This window comes from Sinocyclocheilus grahami, unplaced genomic scaffold (assembly GCF_001515645.1).
Source record: "Sinocyclocheilus grahami isolate Dianchi unplaced genomic scaffold, SAMN03320097.WGS_v1.1 scaffold1540.1, whole genome shotgun sequence".
Classification (NCBI taxonomy): domain Eukaryota; kingdom Metazoa; phylum Chordata; class Actinopteri; order Cypriniformes; family Cyprinidae; genus Sinocyclocheilus; species Sinocyclocheilus grahami.
In genome coordinates, this window is record NW_015506719.1 from 1 (window position 1) to 6,850 (window position 6,850).

The following is a 6,850-nucleotide window of genomic DNA, read 5'->3' on the forward strand; positions in this document are numbered from 1 at the left end:
TAAGAATAAATAGATAATCGGTAATTGAAATAAATCTGAAATAAAATACAAATATTCAATTAAAAAAAACGTTTAACTTAAAAAAACGTATTTCAATTATTTGCCAAGACTACATTTCTAATTTTTACATTGAAGAATTACTAAAACTAAAACTGAAAAATTTAAGATAAATAGAAATAAGAAAGAATTAATAATAATGACAGAAGCAGATAATTACTAAAACTTAAAATTAAACTAAAAATATAAAAATAAAAGCAAAATCAAAATATTAATAAATACTATATATGAACTAAAAAAATAATAATTAAAGCTAAATAGAAATATAAAAAATGTCAAAAGCACATATCAAAATGACTAAAACTTAGACTAAAATTAAAGTGAAACTGAAAATATAAAAATAAAAGCAAATTCAAAATATTAATAAATACTATAATAGTATAAAATTTAAAAAATGTATTAATGAAAGCTAAATATAAATATTGAAATTAAAATTAAAATGGCAAATATAAAAATAAAAGCAATTCAGAACATAAATAAATACTATAATAGTATATAAATAATACTAACATAACACTGTTACTATGATGTATAAATGCATTAAAATATATTATCTCTTTTGCATTACGGTAATAAGAATTACCATAAGGTCATTTATTGTTTCTTTTTGATTATGGGATGAAAAATGTACATGTTATCGACAGGTTTTGTATTAACAATAAAAGACTGCTGTATGTTGTGATAGATACTAAATCTGGATGGATTGGAATAATAAAAAAAAGATTCATACAGAAAAACAATATGAATTGTCAGAAGTTGTTTTGACAGGATTTGATTGTGTTCAGTGAGCACTCTTTAAGATGCAGTGATCTTCAGTATGTTCATCATGAGATTGCTCAGTTTGAGAAGAACCAGAAGAGGATTTCTCCTGCTGGAGGTGGAGCCTTTCTTTACAGGTGTGTTTGCATAATGCTGAAATCCTAGGAATACAAACAATAACTGCACAAAAGCAGGCCGACATACCACTCACAGTTCTTTCACTGTCCATCTAAGTCTTATTCCACACAAAACTGGAAAAAAAACTTATTGATTAGGTGAGATCTGGGATATAACAAACTGTACCTGGATTTACAGTGGTCGTGTGACCCAGCCAATGTGACCCAGCCACATTAGAACAAGGAGTACATCGAGAACATCCGTAAGTGTCTGGAGGAAGACTTTGCTGCACGGGAACAGAGAGAGATGCGGAGATGCCGTGCACTGATGGAACAACTCCAAGCCCATGAAGCTCAGCAGGTGACCGCAAGCTTGGCTTATTTGAACCCTGTAAAACCTACTGTTTCATATTTAATACACAAGCTAAGGCCTCTAATTTTCTGATCAAAACTTTGCTGAAAAGACGCAAATCTGTATGCAATCTACTACATGCTTTCTTACATCTGGTTGATAGTTTATACTTTTTTAGCAAGTAAAAGGCCTTTTAGTGTAATTATCCCACTTCAGGTCATGGTACACGCCTTTTTGAAAATGTTAAGTTTTATATTGTTTGTAATATTTCTGGATGAACAGTTGCTACTAAGTCAACGTTTTTGTTTTATTTGATTACCCATACTTTATTTTTTAGAAAAATCATGTTAAAATGTAAGCATCAAGTATGATCCATCAGGGTTTTGTGTAATGTTTATTTGTATCTCTCTATCGTCCTTGCATTGCAATAAAACAATACAAACTACAGAGCTTTGATCATAAAACTATGCATTTAAATATCATCTAAGACATTATTGGGAGATGTTGAGTGACAATTTTGTAAGTAGTACTGCTTTACTAAAGCTCTAAAGAAATATGATACTCAACAAAAAACACACATGCAAACTTTTTCTAAATTTTTGTCTAAAGTTTTGATACTCTTTATATCTACTCTGATAAAAATAGACTTTTCAGACTTTTATTTTTATAAGCCAGGTTTTATAGGGTTAAATATCAGCTGTGTTCAAAATGCAGTACATGTTTAACACTATGTAAAATGTGTTTAGACTCTTCAGTAACGCTTAATGTATGAATGTCAAAAAAAGTGTCAAACTTTTGACTGGAAGTGCATGTCTTGATCAAATCTGATTCTTGCGTTGACATTCTTTCTGCAGGAGGTATTGCGAGAGGAACAGATGATCAATCGACTGATGCATCAGACGCAGCAGGAGAAGAGGATCGCTGTGCAGCTGATGCAAATTAAACAGCAGAAAGAGGCACTGCGACAAAACCGGATCTTCCAGGAGAGACAGTACCAGGAAAGACACCTTCAAGACTTCCAAGAGGCCATGGACAGAGAAGCTGTGAGAGATCATACACGCACACACACACACACACAAACAAAACAACCCATAGAGTATCAGAAAAAGTTTGAGTGGTCCTGATTATGTCCCATCTTTGCCATTGTCCAGGTTCATCTTCAGGACGGAGCGTGAGCTACACAAACAGCTAGTTGCCGATCACGCTCAAGCTCGCTTTCGTAAACGCTTTGACACCTGCAGAGGAATTCTGGGACAGATTGTTGATCCGGCAACCAAAGCTGGAGAATATCGGCTCCTCACAGCCAAGTATTTATTTCCCTGAGCACTCTACTAAACAGCAATCACAGATTTTAAAAACAAAAGAAACTATGGATTTTGAAATAAAAAGTTTAATGTGTTATGTAAACGACCTTTATAGTCCATTATAATGAAACAAAAAATTATATTTTCCTGCATTTGTTGTAAATAGACACTACTGTTCAAATGTTGAGACAGTAAAAGTTTATTTAAAAACTAGTACAGTACAGTAAAAACTGTATTATTGTGGAATAATATTACAATTTCTAATAGCTGTTTTCTATTTGAATATATTTTAAAATGTAATTTATTCCAGTGATGTAAAGCTGAATTTTCAGCATCATAACTCCAGTCGTCATAGTTTCACGTGATCATTTAGAAATCATTCTAATATGCTGATTTGGAGATGTGGTAGGTAAAAAATGACCATCTGTTCTTCATCTCCACTCTTTCTCAGTCTGATACCAGTGAAGCTGATGCAGGAGTGGATGGAGCTGTTTTTCAGTGGTAAGCCGCTGTATGACGTGGCCAGTGTGTATCCCGCCCCTGCTGACCCCACACCAGAACAGATCATTGAGCTGGAGAAGCTCCAAACACTCATCAATCAAGACTACAACGAGTATGTGGTAAGGAGTATATCATAAATGAAATAACAGTTGAGGGACGGGTTCGTTTACATGTCTGTGCAAGTATAATGCGCACGTGTCTTTCTGTCTGTTCTCTTCAGGCCATGAAGGGCGAGTGGGTTTGGCATGAAGAGGGCAAGAGTCAAGCCCCTCCAGTAAATGATATTCTGAATCGTGTGTTGAGCTGCCTACAGAGCATGATAGTCCCACCCAGCGCCAGCACTCCTCCTCCTCTGTTTCCCTGTTGCACCATGTAGCGTCTGGACCACTCAAACACACAATATATATTTTGTTAGCTAGATTTAACAAATACTCTGTAACACCCCAGGAAGCCGAACAGGCCCCTGGTTCCATAGCAATGCTGACACCAGATACATTTACGATCTAAAGGAATGTGAGCAGAGACTCTCACTGCATTTTCCAGAAGCAAGAGGCACAAATGCACAGTAGAAATTGACTTTTCTACTAATTAATTCATAGGAAAACCTTTCTTTGAATGAACAGTGTATCCTTTCAGAGCGGGCATGCTGGGAAAATCCTACTCGGGCAAAACCTCCTGCCTCACCAGGATCAGCAATGGTAGGAGTTTCATCATATTGAATGAATATTATCTAAATTTCCTGACCTGCTGTTTGTTCATCTCTGGGAATCAGCTCTTGGCATCCATGTGCTCTCAGCCAACCCTTTGATCCAGGATGCTCTATCAGTCTATCAGCAAGAATAACAGGCCGTGCCAGTGAAAGCCAAAACGAGTCACAGGTCAGGAAAATTTACTAAAGTAAACGCTCAGGTTTTTTGTAGTAGAAAACCAGCAGGGCTGACAATATTTTTGGAATAGTTTGTTAGTTTGTGTGTGACTACTGTTTTCTGTGCAACCATTTAATTTACTACTTTATTTATACTGTTTAATTTTCCTGCTGAAGCTGACCTTGTATTTGCCATGCTCAGAAGAGCTTGGAGAGAAATGGTTCTCCGACAGAACGTACTGAGCAGCCTCAGAGAGAAGAAGAGGAGGAGAAATCCTCCCCTCTAGAAACAGGTTTGTGGGAATATTATACAACTTATATATTTATTATATATTTATTATTATATATAACTTAAATATTATACAAAACTCTGACATTTATTTATTTACATTACCATTCAAAAGTTTTTTTTTTTTTTGCAAGGATGCATTCAATTGATCAAAAGTGACAGTTAAGACTTATAATATTACAAAAGATTTCTGTTTCCAAAAAATGCAGTGCTTTGATATTTCTATTCATCAAAGAATTCTGAAAAAAATAATCATTTAGCAAATCAGCATATTAGAATGATTTCTGAAGGATCATGTGACACTGAAGACTGGAGTAATGATGCTGAAAATTCAGCTTTGCATCACAGGAATAAATTACATTTTAAAGTATATTCTAATAGAAAACAGTTATTTTAAACTGTAATAATATTTCATAATATTACTGTTTTTACTGTATTTCTGATCAAATAAATGCAGCCCTGGTGAGCAAAAGAGTCTTTCTAAAACATTACAAATTGCAGATTTTTGAAAGGTAGTGTATTTGTTTATTTCTGCATATGTTAAGATCCATATACTCTATTTATTAATTTAACGTTATGCACCCCATGGAGGACCAAGTAATTCCATTTACATGTAATCATTTAGTAGACTAAAATACTCATTGGGGTATTTCTTTTTTTTTTTTTTATTAGCTTTTATTGATTTCTGTGCTAATTGATTACACTTATTCTTACATTTATATCTAAATTTATATTAATTTAACTGCATATTAGTTCATTCTTTCTTTTCATATGTTTTTCTATAAATGCCCTTTAACTAAACCAAGAACCCAATAAAGACTGATATTATTTACTAATGCTCACTTAAGTTATAATAGTGATCTGCTGTGCTGGATGTCTCACATCAGGACCTCAGCTGCATAAGACATCTGGATTTCTCGAAAAAGAGGACAAAGAAAAAGTAAAGGCAATCGCAAAGCCCCTCTCCATGTGAACTCAGTTTTCCTCTCTGTATTTAGCAGCAGTGAGCTCTTTGATATGGTCCATGATGTACTGTGATCTGCTCTGCAGTGGTCGTTGCGAGCACAGCGAGGTGCAGCGGTAGAGAAGGCTCTTAGGACACGAAAAGCTGTTCCTGATTATCTTCTGGTTGACATCATAGTGGATGCTATCAGGTAAAGAGCTTAGTCTCCACACGATACTTGTTTTTTTTATTGTCATATTGTTTTATTTTAAGCAGATTAAAAATGTCTGACTTTTTTGCAGTTTTTACTTTTTATACAAAAATTAAGACAAAATGTTCCCGCTTTGAGTGCACATCAGTGTTATTTTACTCTCATTGATATACTATTGTTGTTTTGAATGATTTCTGAAGGATCATGTGACACTGAAGACTGGAGTAATGATGCTGAAAATTCAGCTTTGCATCACAGGAATAAATTACATTTTAAAGTATATTCTAATAGAAAACAGTTATTTTAAACTGTAATAATATTTCATAATATTACTGTTTTTACTGTATTTCTGATCAAATAAATGCAGCCCTGGTGAGCAAAAGAGTCTTTCTAAAACATTACAAATTGCAGATTTTTGAAAGGTAGTGTATTTGTTTATTTCTGCATATGTTAAGATCCATATACTCTATTTATTAATTTAACGTTATGCACCCCATGGAGGACCAAGTAATTCCATTTACATGTAATCATTTAGTAGACTAAAATACTCATTGGGGTATTTCTTTTTTTTATTTGCTTTTATTGATTTCTGTGCTAATTGATTACACTTATTCTTACATTTATATCTAAATTTATATTAATTTAACTGCATATTAGTTCATTCTTTCTTTTCATATGTTTTTCTATAAATGCCCTTTAACTAAACCAAGAACCCAATAAAGACTGATATTATTTACTAATGCTCACTTAAGTTATAATAGTGATCTGCTGTGCTGGATGTCTCACATCAGGACCTCAGCTGCATAAGACATCTGGATTTCTCGAAAAAGAGGACAAAGAAAAAGTAAAGGCAATCGCAAAGCCCCTCTCCATGTGAACTCAGTTTTCCTCTCTGTATTTAGCAGCAGTGAGCTCTTTGATATGGTCCATGATGTACTGTGATCTGCTCTGCAGTGGTCGTTGCGAGCACAGCGAGGTGCAGCGGTAGAGAAGGCTCTTAGGACACGAAAAGCTGTTCCTGATTATCTTCTGGTTGACATCATAGTGGATGCTATCAGGTAAAGAGCTTAGTCTCCACACGATACTTGTTTTTTTTATTGTCATATTGTTTTATTTTAAGCAGATTAAAAATGTCTGACTTTTTTGCAGTTTTTACTTTTTATACAAAAATTAAGACAAAATGTTCCCGCTTTGAGTGCACATCAGTGTTATTTTACTCTCATTGATATACTATTGTTGTTTTTGATTTTATTTTTAATTCATTTTAGTTAAAGAATTTGTAATTTTGTTTTTGTATGTTGTAAGGGAAACAAGTACTCAATTTAGCTCAAAGGGAATCATTTAAGATTTTAAAGGGAATTTGGACAGAATCACTGTTTTACGGCTGATCACTGAGACGGCCAGCGAGTCACTGAACGAGCCGTATGACAGCAATTCTGCAATGGATATTTAT

General features: G+C 34.0%; 1 pseudogene; it reads left to right on the forward strand.

The window, feature by feature from the left end:
• The first annotated feature begins 842 nt into the window (after positions 1–842).
• Positions 843–6,850, forward strand: part of LOC107571025 (sperm flagellar protein 2-like) — a 21,993-nt pseudogene continuing 15,985 nt past the window's right edge.